This window comes from Parasteatoda tepidariorum, chromosome 5, assembly GCF_043381705.1.
Source record: "Parasteatoda tepidariorum isolate YZ-2023 chromosome 5, CAS_Ptep_4.0, whole genome shotgun sequence".
Lineage (NCBI taxonomy): Eukaryota > Metazoa > Arthropoda > Arachnida > Araneae > Theridiidae > Parasteatoda > Parasteatoda tepidariorum.
In genome coordinates, this window is record NC_092208.1 from 74,479,062 (window position 1) to 74,493,655 (window position 14,594).

The following is a 14,594-nucleotide window of genomic DNA, read 5'->3' on the forward strand; positions in this document are numbered from 1 at the left end:
ACGGAACACACATTTTGAAATTTTATATGACAAAATAAAGATCAATTTTGAAATTGTATGCTTATTTACATTTTTTAGTTTAATGATAGTCGGCACACTTTTAAATTTTAGATGAAATGCGAAATTACAGCTATGAAATTGTATGCTTACTTTCACTTTTTTAGTGTCATAACACTTAAAAAATGTTAGACCCACATTTAAATTTTTGATGAAATCCGAAATTACAGTTATGAAATTGTATGCTTGGTTACATTTTTTTTAAATCTCATAGCACTTAATTTTATACACACTTTTAAATTTTGGATGAAATATGAAATTACAGTTATGAAATTGTATGCTTGCTTACATTTTTTTTAAATCTCATAACACTTAATTTTATACACACTTTTAAATTTTGGATGAAATACAAAATAACAATTATGAAATTGTATGCTTCTTTACATTTTTTTTTAATTTCATAACACTTAATTTTAGACACACTTTTAAATTTTAGATGAAATACGAAATTACACTTATGAATTGTATGCCAGAGAAGACATATACTTATTCCCCCCTCTGATCCTCGATTTCCTTAGGGTCAACGATCTGATGGACCTTGTCTGACTTCGTCAGACAATTGGAGGATAAGCCTCAACAACAACAATATTCGCTATTTAAATTCAATAAACAACGTTACGTGATAGCACGCGTCGTCTACGTCATCGAAATTATACTTCTAAAGCTCTAAAGTTGTCTGATACCAGTAATTCGTTAAGGAGAAACGTAAAAAAACACTTAATTATTACTGATCATATTATTATTGATGCTTAATTAATTTAGATAATATATTCATATTGAACTAAAAGAAATAAGCTATGCACTAGAGAGAAGCTTAATTAATTTGGATAATAGATTCATATTGAAATAAAAGAAATAAGCTATGTACTGGAGAGAAAAAGAAATGGAGTAAGGATATTTATTTGTCTAGAACAGTGGCTTCCAACTGGCGGCCCGCCATTTTTTGTGGCCGGAGAACTAAAATATATTAGTTGTAATTTTTTTGCGGACAATTTTCGTACAAAATCTATATGGGTTTAAAATGTTTTTCTCGTTAATAAAAATCTAATTTCTTCCTTTCTATGAAATTTATCATACCAACGGTGCAAAAAAAATTATTTCTCAGGTTTCGCATCCAAGAAAATATTTATTCAAGTACAAAAATAATTATGTATGTTTCTCTTTTCTATTTCACTTTTTTGTATTTTGTGAATATAATTTAGCATATGTGTATCAGAAATTTTCTCGAAGAAATTCTCCGATTTAACTTTTTGAAACCAATCATTTTGGACGAAAATATTTGCACACGCATTTGTAAATTTTAAATTTAAAATGTAAATATCTATTCTCTGGTGGTTGCAGCAGACAGACCTCAATTTTGTCATTGAACATTTTGTGTGCTACTATGTAAGTTTTAATACCAACCTTTTTAAAGTTTTATATCTTAACAATTAGATATCTGTTGCACATTAATTGTTTAATAAATGGATGCACATTAATTGTTTAATACACGGGTGCACATTATTTGTTTAATACATGGGTGCACATTAAAGTTATTGTAGCCCGAATTTTTTAAATATGCAATTAAATATTTTTTAAAATCTACTTCTTATTTTAATTTGTAATTCAATATTTTTGTTTTGTACAACTTGGAAAAAATCTGACAGTAATATTTGATGTTCCTTCAAACATAACAGAGTCCTATATAAGTTGCGGCCCGCCATTTGATTTGTGCTTTTAATTGTGGCCCCCGGCCACATGTAAGTTGGAAACCCCTGGTCTAGAAGAACCGAAAAAATCGTGATACAACCATTGACGACAATGATGCTTAAATATTGTTGGAGTAATGGAGAATTAAAAAAAAAATAATGGAAAGAAGATATTTTTTTTTATTTAAGAGAGCCGTAAAAATCGCCATATTATTATTGGCACTAATGTTTTATTAATAATGATAATACGTATTAAGTGAAATAAAATAAAATGAGCTATGTGATAAAAAATTATTAAAAGGAGAAAAGGCTTATAGGAAATTCGTTTAGGGAAACCGTAGAAAATCGCAGATGACGCTTAATTATTGTGTACTACTGATGATAATATGTACTACAGATATTATGGTAAGAGCTGCAATTTTGATAAAAATTCTACAACGGGTTTTCCGCAGTTTCAGAAAATATTTTTTCCATTGATAAATCGAAGATAATGTGTTAATATTTTAATGAATTAGAATTAAAGGAATTTCCTCCGCTACTCATAAATATTTTAACTGTAAAATAAAGGCCAGATAGAGAAATGATCATGCTCCAAAATCCTTATCAAGTACTTATAAGAATTCTATTTTTTTTTATATCGACTTTAGTTCACTGTTACTGACAAATGTATTTTTTACAAAACTCAAATGTTGAAGAGTTAATATAATAAGTACCAAATATTCTAATACAAGTATAGAATATAATATTGATACATTAAGTGATTATTAAAACAGCACCAATACTAAGCACTTTAATACTGATACTTCGAAAATAAGTATGTATCTTTCGAAAGGGATATGTACCTGAGAAAATTACTTGATAGTGGTAAATTTATGAGTTGGCCGCGAGCAATAACATCATGACAAGTGATGTTAAATACATTTTATCTTTATTCTAAGGGATAAACTACAAAAAACGAGTTTTGCTAACTTCAGTAACGTAAAGTCACCTATAAGGACAGCTTATAATATTAAATAAAAAAATTTAAATTATTTTAGCTATATGAATTGAAAAACTTAGTGGAAGAACCAGTTAAGTGACATTTTCAGAAAGAAAAAAAATCATTGTATCCGAACTACTTCCTTACCGATTTGTTAAAAGGCTGTACTAATAATTATTTGCTTTATTTTATTTGCCACTGTTAGAATAAGGAATAAAAATCCTGCAGGCATACTAAAAACCGATATGATTAGTTAGGTTAAGATTAAAGTGAACGCAAAAATAGGATCTGTTACATTAAACATATCCATATTGATGCAACCATTTTTTTTTTTGTTATTTTCCCAGATTCATTTAATTCTCCTAAAAATTTCACTTACCTGGTTCTTCCACCAAGCTCTTTAATTGTGTCGGTATATGCGTTTCAGTTCTGAGCATGATTTTGTAATGTTTTTCTGTACTGATTTGTATATTCTTTACTTATTTTTTATTCACCCCGTGCAAAAAACGGATTTTCAGCTAACCGTATTATAAATTTCTCTTTTATCAAATTGATTGATTGACCCATTTAATCAAATTGATCATAACTTGTAATACACTGGACCTGATTATTTATATTTTCAGCTAGTCGCCAGTGGCCGGTACACTCTACCAACTTAGTCGCCACTTTTTGTTCGAACCTAATGAGCCGGTGAACGATATTGATAGGTCCTTTTCATTTAATTTTTTGCTTCAATGAAATTATGTATAAATTTTTAAAAAAAAATCGTATAATATGTAATTTACGGCTATAAAAAGTTAATTCAACAATAAAAAGTAATGCAAATATGCGACAAAATTTAGTTTAACATACTGACTTTAAAGAACTTTATTTAAAAGTATTTGGCGAAGCAAAATACATTTAATGTATGCACTGTAACTATGAAATATTTAAATTGTTAAAGATGACATGATAAACAGGACTTCCGCATGAATCTTTGCACTACAAATTGATAGATTCTGGAGGATCAAAATTTGAATGGAGACATTGGACATTTTAATGAAAATTCTGTTTTTCAGAAACTTTCTGCAAAACAGAATTCCTCTTATGCACTTTTTACTTAACAAAAAAAAGAAAAGGAAAAAAAAGGGCGGGAAAAAGTGTAACAAGTTGGTTATTTAATTTAAATCGCCACTTTTTTCATTGACTCGCCATGTGGCGAGTAGTAATTTTCATGTCTATAATACTCTCATATATGAATTTTAACAAAAATGAATCGAGTAAATTTTTTTTCTTCTATCGCTTCCATGTTAATGGTTAAGAAAATGTTCTTTCAAGTCTAAAGAAATTGAGTATCATTTTGTAGGCCATCATTTAACTCCAGAAGGAATCGATCACGACTCCATAAATGATGCGAGTTCTTCACGCTCGAAAGAATGACCACTTCTCAGTAAACGGTTCATTTGCTATCGAAGATGTTATTAACAAAAATCAATGTACAAGAAACTTATGAAAAAGAACAAAGAATTTTCAAAGACTCAAGATCTTATTTATCGCTTGCAATTTTAAATGTTATACTTTTTTCGGAAATGAAGCTTTTCATTAAGACAATGTATTTTTTCTCTTCAAAAAAATATTTTTTAAAGTTTCAAAAATTATTCACAGATAACTTATTTGCTAAAATTAAGAATTGTAAAGCTAGGGGAAATATGATTATAAACCACATTTTGAAATAACGAAGAAGAATGCTACAATTTGCATTTAGGAACGACCAAGAACAAATGTGAATGAGACTTTTTTAGCAACTAAATATTAAAAAAAAAATTCGAAATAAAAAGAAAAATCCTAACAAATTGTAGTCCGAACTTCGAAGGTGCCAAGCCTAAATTATGATAAAATAACCGGAATCAGTTATATGCTCAAATATATTGTTACTGACAAAAAAAACTCTTTTTTTTTTAATTTTACTACTTTTTTGCTGCTATTTTGGATAAATAAAATAATTTTACATACACAATCGAAATATTAAATAAATTATAACTTATTCAGTACATATAAATGTAATTATTACAGGCTTGAAAAACTCCTAATTTTCAGAATCACTGTTAATCCTTTCACGAAAAGTTGTGGTTCCGCAAAACGCAGTTCGGGAATCACTGATTCAGATATATATAAATAATTAAGTAAACAAAATCATTACTCAAAAGAATAATGTGACAACTATTTAAAGTATAACTTATCACATTTGAATGTTTTTTAGTTTACATTTGATTAAACCTTTAAAAATCGAATATTTAAAAAGAAATCAGAATTCAACAAAACAGAACGATTTAAAAAGCAGAAAAATTTCTAAACTTTCGAAAAATTTATATTAAAGGAATAATTAATAAGTTTTCTTTTGATTCATAAATTCTTAAATTAAGTTTATTCAGATATAAGCTGAGAAGTCAATTATAAAGGCATGGAAAAGAATTTTCAATGCATTATTTGTAATATTTTTTTAATTCATAAATATTCAGAAAAGAATCTTCTTACAATAAGATGTATATCCTCTTCGCTACTGAAGTATAAAGGAATATAGCAAACAGTAGTTTACAGTTTCGAATTTCCATTTTACTGCCATAAGTCATTAAAAAAATATGGATTATTCTGACAGGGGGCTAATAATTTTAGGTACTCATACGTGCACCTCAGCTTTTATCTAAATAAAAGAATCTAAATATTTCAAATGTTAAATTGCACTTAGAGCAGGAACAAATATGCATATTGTTATATTATGATTTATTTAAATACAATGATGATTAGATTTATTAATTGTTCAGAAAGAAATGAATATAAAAAAATAAGAAGTTTTATCTAAGTAAAATGACATAGTGGCATTAAATCTCAGTTGCAAAGCTATTTTAAATAGGCAAACCACGCAAAATTAATAATTATTAAAAAGAATCTAACATTAATTATAAAAAAAATATTTAATTCTTGGGGGTAATATTTCAAAACTATGAAGGAAAAAAAAACGCAAAAATATAATTATAAATGTATACACTTAATATAAAACAATTAATTAAAATATACATAAAAATATTACTAAAAAAATATAAAATTAAATACTCATAATACTACTTGATTTCACTAGACTACTGCACTGTTATACATTTCGCCATACATACAAAGGTACACATGCGTGGACCTGCATGTTCTTGACTGTATTATTTTTAAATTTTAAGTTAATAGAAATTTAAAAGCTTCTTGCTGATTAACTTATAATTAACTTTTACTTTATAATTACTAATACAGACATTTACTAATAATACTTTTCTGGAACAATTTTTTATCGTCGAACTTTAAGAAAAGTCCGCAGTCGGATATTTGATAACTTAAAATAATCAAAGAAAAGAAAATATTTTAAATTACTATTTTTTCTCGTATTCCTAAGAATAATAATAAAAAAAACATTACAAAATTAAAGCATTAAAATAATGGTAAAGCGACTTAGTGATACTACAAATAATGATGTGTACCAAGATTAAATGAAAATATTAGGAGATCACATTATAGATTTCAAGTTAGATAAGGAATCCGCAAACCAAAATAAACCTGTCGTAAACAAAAGGGCAGTCGTATCATGTGACACCTTGTTTCCATGGCTACAGATGAGATTCGCAAGCAACACAAGACTCCAATTGGAAAAGTAAGGATTAGTTACCACGATCGCTTGAAATGGTTGAAAAATGATTCTCTGTTCTAACTTAATGGGTTAGGGGAATTAAATTTGTTTTAAGCTTAGTGCGAAAGAGTTCTTTTGAATAAATTGAAGATTTTACTGGAAAGAGATTCTAAGTGACTTTAGGAAAAAATTATGAATACTTAGAGAAACATCTTATTTAAATCTTATTTACCTACACAATAGCTATTTATTTTATCAAATCATTAAATTTTCAGTGAATGATGGATTAAGTGATAGTTCGGTGTGGGGTCTGTTCATCGACCATGTCAACCTTCATCTATCAGACGGTACCCCCTGATGGATGTGCATAACCTTTCAATTTCGTCACGCTTTTGCTCACAAAGAGTACAGCGCGTCCGTTAATTCATATTTATATTTATTTTTTTTTAAGTTGTGGAAGGAAATAATATTTTACACACAAAATTTTGAAATATTTTAAGCTGTATGTAAAATGACTTGGAGCAACTTTATTGTGTTATATTAATAAGTGTTTACACTGCGATTATGTTACAACCGCAGAAAGAAAAAAAAAACACACTTCTGCTGTAATGCAATGCTGGGTTAAAAAGGAAATGAAAAATTAAGCCATAAGTTTCACAAATTTATTTTAATATTTAATTTCTTAAACTCAAGAATAAAATGCTATTGTTACTTATATTTATAATAAATACACAAAATGATTAGGAGCGGACCAAAGCATTAAAGTTCTGTAAAAATGTATCTACTATTCAAAATCATAGAAAGAGCGTTCTTTAAATTAAATAAACAGGGTGATATTGTTCACAATTTTTATTTCACTATAGAAAGAGAACGAGAGAAAATTAAATCAGAAAATTTATTAAGTTTAATGCTTAATTTACTAAATTACAATTCTTAATCTACTCTCCAGACAAAATAGTGTTTTTCTTTTTTTTTTAAACTTTAAAAAAAATAATCCCAATAATAGCTTTACAAAATAATTTCGCGTGTATTAAGACTATTTAAATGCGTTAACATTTTTATTACTCTACAATTGAAGGAAAAAAATAACAGGGATTTTGCTAAATATTATAATTTTGAATGCTATTGTTCCCTAAGTTGAGGGAAAAAAATAACAGCCCTTTTACAAATATTACAATTTTCAATTCCATTGTTACTTAAGTGTATTAATGATTTGAAAACACACGTAAATTAATTTTAATATTTCTTTCACAAAACTCCAACGATAAAATTGTATCTTTACTTATTTATATTTTATATTTCCCGTTAGNACTAGTTGATAAGACATGTTAACTCGACTCTATGTCGGGGTACCTTTTCATAGATGACGGTTGACATGGTCTGTAACTACTCTCTCCACATTGGTGACCTTCGGACGTGATGTGAACACGCCTACCTTGGCAAAAACGCCCACTTCGATATGAGCACGCCTACCTTGGCAAAAAAACGCCTACTTTGATCTGGATACGCCTACATCGACAGTAACGCTTACTTCGATGAATGATCCACATTGAACAGTTGACTTGCTACTTGTGACTGCGACATNAATCAGAAATTTTTATAAATTCATTTCATTATTTACTTCTCTAATTTAGCAAAAAAATTGTATTTTTCCTGATTTAAAACATATTACTTGTGTTAAATAAAGAATTAAGTGCTTCATAGAATGATTTGAAGTGATTAAATGATTGCGGTTCTTTAAAAGAGTGAACATTGCTGTGACACTACACCTTAAAGAAAATCATATAGCGAATATTCTGTTAATTTTATAATCCAATTGTTATTGTTCACTAAGTGTATTACAGGTTGAAGTAAATTTTTATTAATTAATTTTAATATTCATCTCCCTATAAATATTCGTCAATTGAATGGCAGCTTTCCCTATTTAAAACAAATCGTCGGTAGGTTATGGATATTTGGGTTCAGATTGAAATGTGTGTTTACGAAAATAAACACAGATCAAAATTCCAGTTTCAGAAAATAGACACAGCTTGATATTATGTTTAATAAAATGAAGGAAAGCTATTTAAGAAAATTGATATTTGATTCCGTTTTTCAAAACTTCATCTATGAGTATAGTTATTTTTTTTAAATAATAAACTAATGAAATTAAATAAATTCGTAATGTGATATTGTTTATTTTCATAGAAACTTAATATATTTAATTAAATATGACTTTTTCTGAAAAAACGTTAAAAGCCAACAGAAGTTCTTCAGATTTGCCCTGGATGTTACAAACATATAATAGTAGTAAAAGATATGCGTTGTAGGAATTTAGAGTTTTAAAACTCGTCGCTTACAGTTCTGAATGCAAAGAAATCGGCTTGAAGTGCAGGACTTTTCTTCTGCAAATGATTATGCTTAAATAATTTAATAAGTAAGGAAAAGTAAGCACGCAATTTCTCGTTAAGCACGCTTCGAACTGTGTCTATTTTCTTAAACACGTATTAAGGAGATTGGTATGAGCTGTATCCATTTCCTTTAACACGCATTTTCAGCTGTGGCCATCTTCTTAAACAAGGATTTTGAGCTGCGTCAATCTTCTTAAACACACATTTTAAGTTACGTCTCGCTTCTTAAACACGAATTTTGAGCTGTGTCTATCTTCTTAAAATCGCATTTTGAGCTGTGTCTCTCTTCTTAAACAAAGATTTTGAGCTGCGTCAATCTTCTTAAAAACGCATTTTGTGCTGTGTCTATTTTCTTAAACAAGGATTTTGAGCTGCATCAATCTTCTTAAACACGCATTTTAAGCTATGCCCTGCCTCTTGCTATGTCCTGCAAGCATTTTGTGCTGAGTCTATTTTCTTAAACAAGGATTTTGACCTGTGTCAATCTTTTTAAACACGCATTTTAAGCTATGTCTAGCTTATTAAATACGCATTTTGAGCTGTGTCTATCTACATATAAACGCGTTTTGAGTTGTGTCTATCTTCTTAAACAAGGATTTTGAGCTGCATCAATCTTCTTAAGCACGCATTTTAAGCTATGCCCTGCCTCTTGCTATGTCCTACAAGCATTTTGTGCTGAGTCTATTTTCTTAAACAAGGATTTTGACCTGTGTCAATCTTCTTAAATACGCATTTTGAGCTGTGCCTATCTTCTTAAACAAGTATTTTACAATATTAATTAATAGATTTTATTCAATAGTTATATTTAAAATCAGTTTACTTTTTAAAAGTTCTCTTATTTAAAGACTCGCATTAAAAATTTACGGTCACTAACAATATCAATTCTAAAGCTATAGCCAGAAAAAAATACCCAGTTGCAACATTGGATTTATTTTGGTGTCAAAATTTGGAGGGACTGTTTAGCGTTGAAGAGTGGCTATTTGAGCTATGTTCATTTTTATAAACACGCATTTCAAGTTGTGACCATCTTCGTAAACACGGATTTCTATGTCTATTTTCGTAAACACGCATTTTGAGCTTTGTCCATTTCCGTAAACACGCATTTCTAGCTGCGTCCGTTTCCGTGACCAAGCATTTTGAGTATTGTCCATTTCCGTAAATACACATTTTGAGCATTGTCCATTTCCGTAAACAAGCATTTTGAGCTATTACTATTTTCGTAAGCACATATTTCGAGTCGCATTTATTTCCGTAAACAAACATTTCGAGCTATGTCTAGATTTAAAAACTGATAGACGAAATAAACTCCACAGAAAAAGATGTGGAGCAATGGTAGAGGTTCTGTAAAAGTGTTTTTTCATCTACAACACTACATCCGCAGAAAAAATTCATAGCGGGGGTATTCTGGCAATTTTTATGATTGTTCATAAAATGTATTGCAGAATTGAAAGAAAATTAAAGCTGAAAATTCATTATCATATACATTTTCAGTAAATTCAAAAACAGAGTGGCAAATGGCAATATTTTTACTTATTTAAAAAAATATCTTAAATATATCACTAATGTAAACATTATACAAAATGAAGTGCAACAAACCAAAGTATTTAGTTTCTGTAAAAGTGTTTACTTTACAGCGATATAACACGTAAAAAAAAAAAAAATTATAAATGGTGTATTTTGCAGACGGAATAACTGAAGACATAATGAAACTGATTTTATAAAAACTATTAATTACATAATTTTATTATTTTTTTTTTAATTTTGTTTATCGCATTTGAGAAAATTTTTTAAATGCCGTACATATTATTTTTACATTCTGTCACAACAAGGACTTAATTTTGAAAAAAATCCTAATATTTAAATCGATTCTGTAAATAAATTATATTCTATTATTGTAACTTTGCTAAAAAATTAATCATAAATATAAAAATGAATCTACGACGACCAAATAAAAATTAAGAACTTAGCATGAAATCGGAAATGACTTGGACAGAGAAATATATTAACTATCTGAACTACAATTTCATTCGCTCTGCTTTGCAACATAAAAAATTTTTGAATTAAAACAGTTATGCAATCTGAAATGATGAACATTAATTATTTCCTACGCCAATAAATATTATTTAAAAGAAAATTATTTTTTTGAAATTCCATTAAAAAAATTTATGTTCCACAATTTTTTTTCTCTATAATCGGTTTCTATTTTTCATTTCATAACTCTTGTTTTTGAATTAAATTTGATGCACCAATATGTTTTTAGGTTACAAATCGTTGCATATTAATAGTTTATGACTGTGCAAAGTTCGAAAGATGGTTTTACAATTTTTTTTCCAAAGTAGAATGAAAGATAATTTAACATATTTATAAGTTATGTTTATAAGGCAAAAAAAATAGCTTTTGTGTACATCATCATTGGCAAACAACTCTTTCTATTTAAATTGATTAGACTTGATAGAGCAAATTTTGCTGCAATAAGGCTGTTAGAAAAATTTATGCAGTAAATCAGCAGCACTATCTTCTTAAATCCAAGTTTGTTAGTGACCCAATGCAGTCAGATAGAGATAATCATTGTAAAATTCAGCTTAATCTAAAATTTATGTAGCAAAGTTTTCAATTGAAAAGTACTTAAAATATTAAAATGTTAAAAATATAAGTTTTTTTTTATATACAATGATGCTTAATTAAAGACCAAATTCCTTACAGTAAAGCATTGTGATTAAATAACATAAAAACTACTTTTTCTTAAAACTCTGCTTAATAATTTTACTTAGAAACAAGTTTAGGATGCTTTAAATTGGAGTTTCAAAAAAAAAATCTTCTCTTAAAAAAAAAAAAAAAAAAAAAAAAAANAAAAAAAAAAAAAAAAAAAAAAAAAAAAAAAAAAAAAAAAAAAAAAAAAAAAAACAGAAATGAAAACTAATCTGTAGATGCTGTGAAAATTTGCAGAGTTTGCTACCTTGCGGGAGTATTTACAAATATTATCGATCTTAAATAAGTATTTTTAACCATGAATGAAAGGCAGCTGGATAAATACTATGGATGTATTTCTATAATAATCAATTAAGGACTCTCTGATGTCGTGTTCTGATAATTAGTGCTTTTTATGAATGCGAATTCGACTGCATTGGGTCAGCGATGAATTATGAAAACTCTGATTATATTTAAATCTAGCCTATAATTCATAATTTATTTAATTTTTTGGTTGTTTTTATGAAATTATTTCAAGTGAAATGCCTATGAAACAAAAATTGCATTTTTAAAAATAAAATATAATATTTCTACTATAAATATGTTGTACAAATTATGAAAGGAACAAGCATTTATAAATCATTGCATTAGTATTTCCTATCACACATTTCAATCAAAATGAAATAACGAAATTCTTTAATAAAGAATTATATTTTCCTGATAACCATTTTCAACGTTTATAGAAGTTCTTTTAAGTTTTCACTTCGAAGTAAACCATAATTCAGCTTATTTTATACATTTTCAGCTTATGTACATAAACCAAAAACAAACTAGACTAGACATAGCGCAAGGACTGCTTATTTAACTGTAGGACATAAAACCTTAAAGATTAATGTTAAAACAATGAAAAATCTTTATTCCAATTAAATATTGTAAAAATAGTCTTTTATAGGTTATAACGTTCACAATAACGTTAACAGACTTTATTTATAAAGTTGAAGATCCGCCGAAAGACGGTTGATAACTTGGATTCCATAGTCGAAAAAAATTGGGAGCCCTTGCTCTCGTCCCTTCAATGTTTAAGAGTGTTCTATTCGGGTTAATTGCCGAGATTTATGTATGTACAACAGGCGTGTGGTTTCCAACCAATCTATTTTACAAAGATGATGAACATATACCATTATTGCATTCGTAAGAATTTTTAGGAATATGAGTAATTTAATATTTTATAACTAGCACGTGCCAAGTTAAAACATATTGACATATATAAATGAAAAAGAAAACTATTTCTTTTTTCAATTCAAAATGAAGACTCAAAAATTTTATCAAACTAGCGAGGAGATATGAAATGCTTAAATAATAAGGTTTCTTTAAAAAAAAAACTACTCTGCTGTATAAATAAACTTGAAGAGATTTGGGAAAATACAAATTAAGATACATTTTTGCGATGTGATTTTGATTAAATGCAGCTTCATAATGTGAGAAAAAAAATTTAGAAAATTTAGTAAAAGTTTCTTTTTTTTTTTTTAAATTTAGATATAAAATAGCATGTGGTAAATATATTTCCAAAAATAAAAGTCATAAATATTTTGTTAAACCCAAACGCACAAGCATTTGTGAATATCATAAGGATCTTTTTAACATATGTATTATTTAATCCTTTTATTAATTTTAATGCATTATCATAAATGCTTACTCAATTTTTTCGCTCAAACTTTCCCCTTGTATCTAGATCACATGACTACATTCGTTCTTACTGTACCACTAATTAAATAAAATAATTTACACAATAACTAATATTTTTTTTATTTCCATGTATGTATAAAAAATAAAATTATATTTTTTATTCATGATCCATTTCATTCGGTGCTTCGTAAAACATTTCGTTTGCCAAAATATTATTTTTCGTTCGTCACTTTCAGTGAATAAACTAATAAAGATGTAAAGAAAACTCGCTTATGCTTAAGAAATGAACTTACTTAAACATTTATTTTCGTACATATTTTTCACAATTTATTTAATAAGTCATACTAAGCGAGCGTTTTGTGATTTAAACTCTTGCAATTCATTTTCATATAAAGCTACATGATCAATACAAATTTACTACTCAACATTGCTTTCTTATCTGCGTAAAATGTATTTTCAATACAGAACAGTTTCAAAAATGTTCCCGTACCTTATAAACGCAACAAAATGTAATGAAAAGAGAAACTTACAGTGTGAATGCTTCTCGAATATCACTCCATATATCAAGAGAACACCTAGTAATGCTATTCGCTATGATCGATTCACAATGATCAATATTTCATTTGTTAATGACATTCCCATAATCATTTGAATTAGAAATCAATAAACTATTTTTAATAGTTGTTGAATGTATATTACTATACTGAATAAAAGATGCGGGATGATTTCTCTTATTAGCGTAAAGTTGGTTTCCCTGCGACGCTTGGCATTTGAGATATAGTAGCGGAAACACAAGCAGAGTAATAGGGTTGCTTCTTTTTATACACTACGCCTGTATCGCCAAATAACTAGCCAAAGAAACAAATTCTAATCAAAATAGGATTTCAGGCCAATGTCTTTTACGTTAAAATGTAAAGCAAATCTGACATATACTTTTTCAACAAAAAAAAGGCTTAAAGTACAACTTAGAAGTTATTGCGATAAAATTGTTTCCCATAAAGAATTTTATTGTAAACTAATATTTCGAAGCACATGTTTTGTTCGTTAAGATGGCATGGATTAAGAGAAAACGATTTCGGATAGTAAAGTTTCTAAAATCGCTTGTTCAAAAATAATTCCACAGCAATTGTAAAATATAAGCAAATCTGACAAATACATTTTTCACAAAAAAAAGGCTAAAAATTTAACACACAACTTATAAGTTATTGCAATAAAATTATTTCATATAAAGAATTATATTATAAACTAATACTTTGATTCTCATGCTTCTTTGCTCCTTAAGATTAGAGTTGGTATGGATTAAGTGAAAACGATTTCGGATAGTACAGTATCTAAAATCGTTTTCTCAAAAGTAAATAAAAATTTAAAAGTTTATTGTAGCATACTTCTTAATGAGAATGTAAGTTTTCACTTAACATTCCTCTTATATACTTCGGCTTAGAGTATTTGTAGACAAACAT

The 14,594-nt window shown here is 27.7% G+C and overlaps 1 protein-coding gene across 1 annotated transcript in view; it reads right to left on the reverse strand.

Moving 5' to 3' along the window:
* LOC107436898 (mitogen-activated protein kinase kinase kinase 12) overlaps positions 1 to 13,938 on the reverse strand; it is a 58,226-nt gene extending 44,288 nt beyond the window's left edge. Inside the window, exon 1 of the mRNA XM_071180605.1 lies at positions 13,665 to 13,938. The gene's annotated coding sequence lies outside the window, so the exon portion shown is untranslated. The remainder of the gene's footprint in view (positions 1 to 13,664) is intronic.
* Between the last annotated feature and the right edge of the window lie 656 nt (positions 13,939 to 14,594).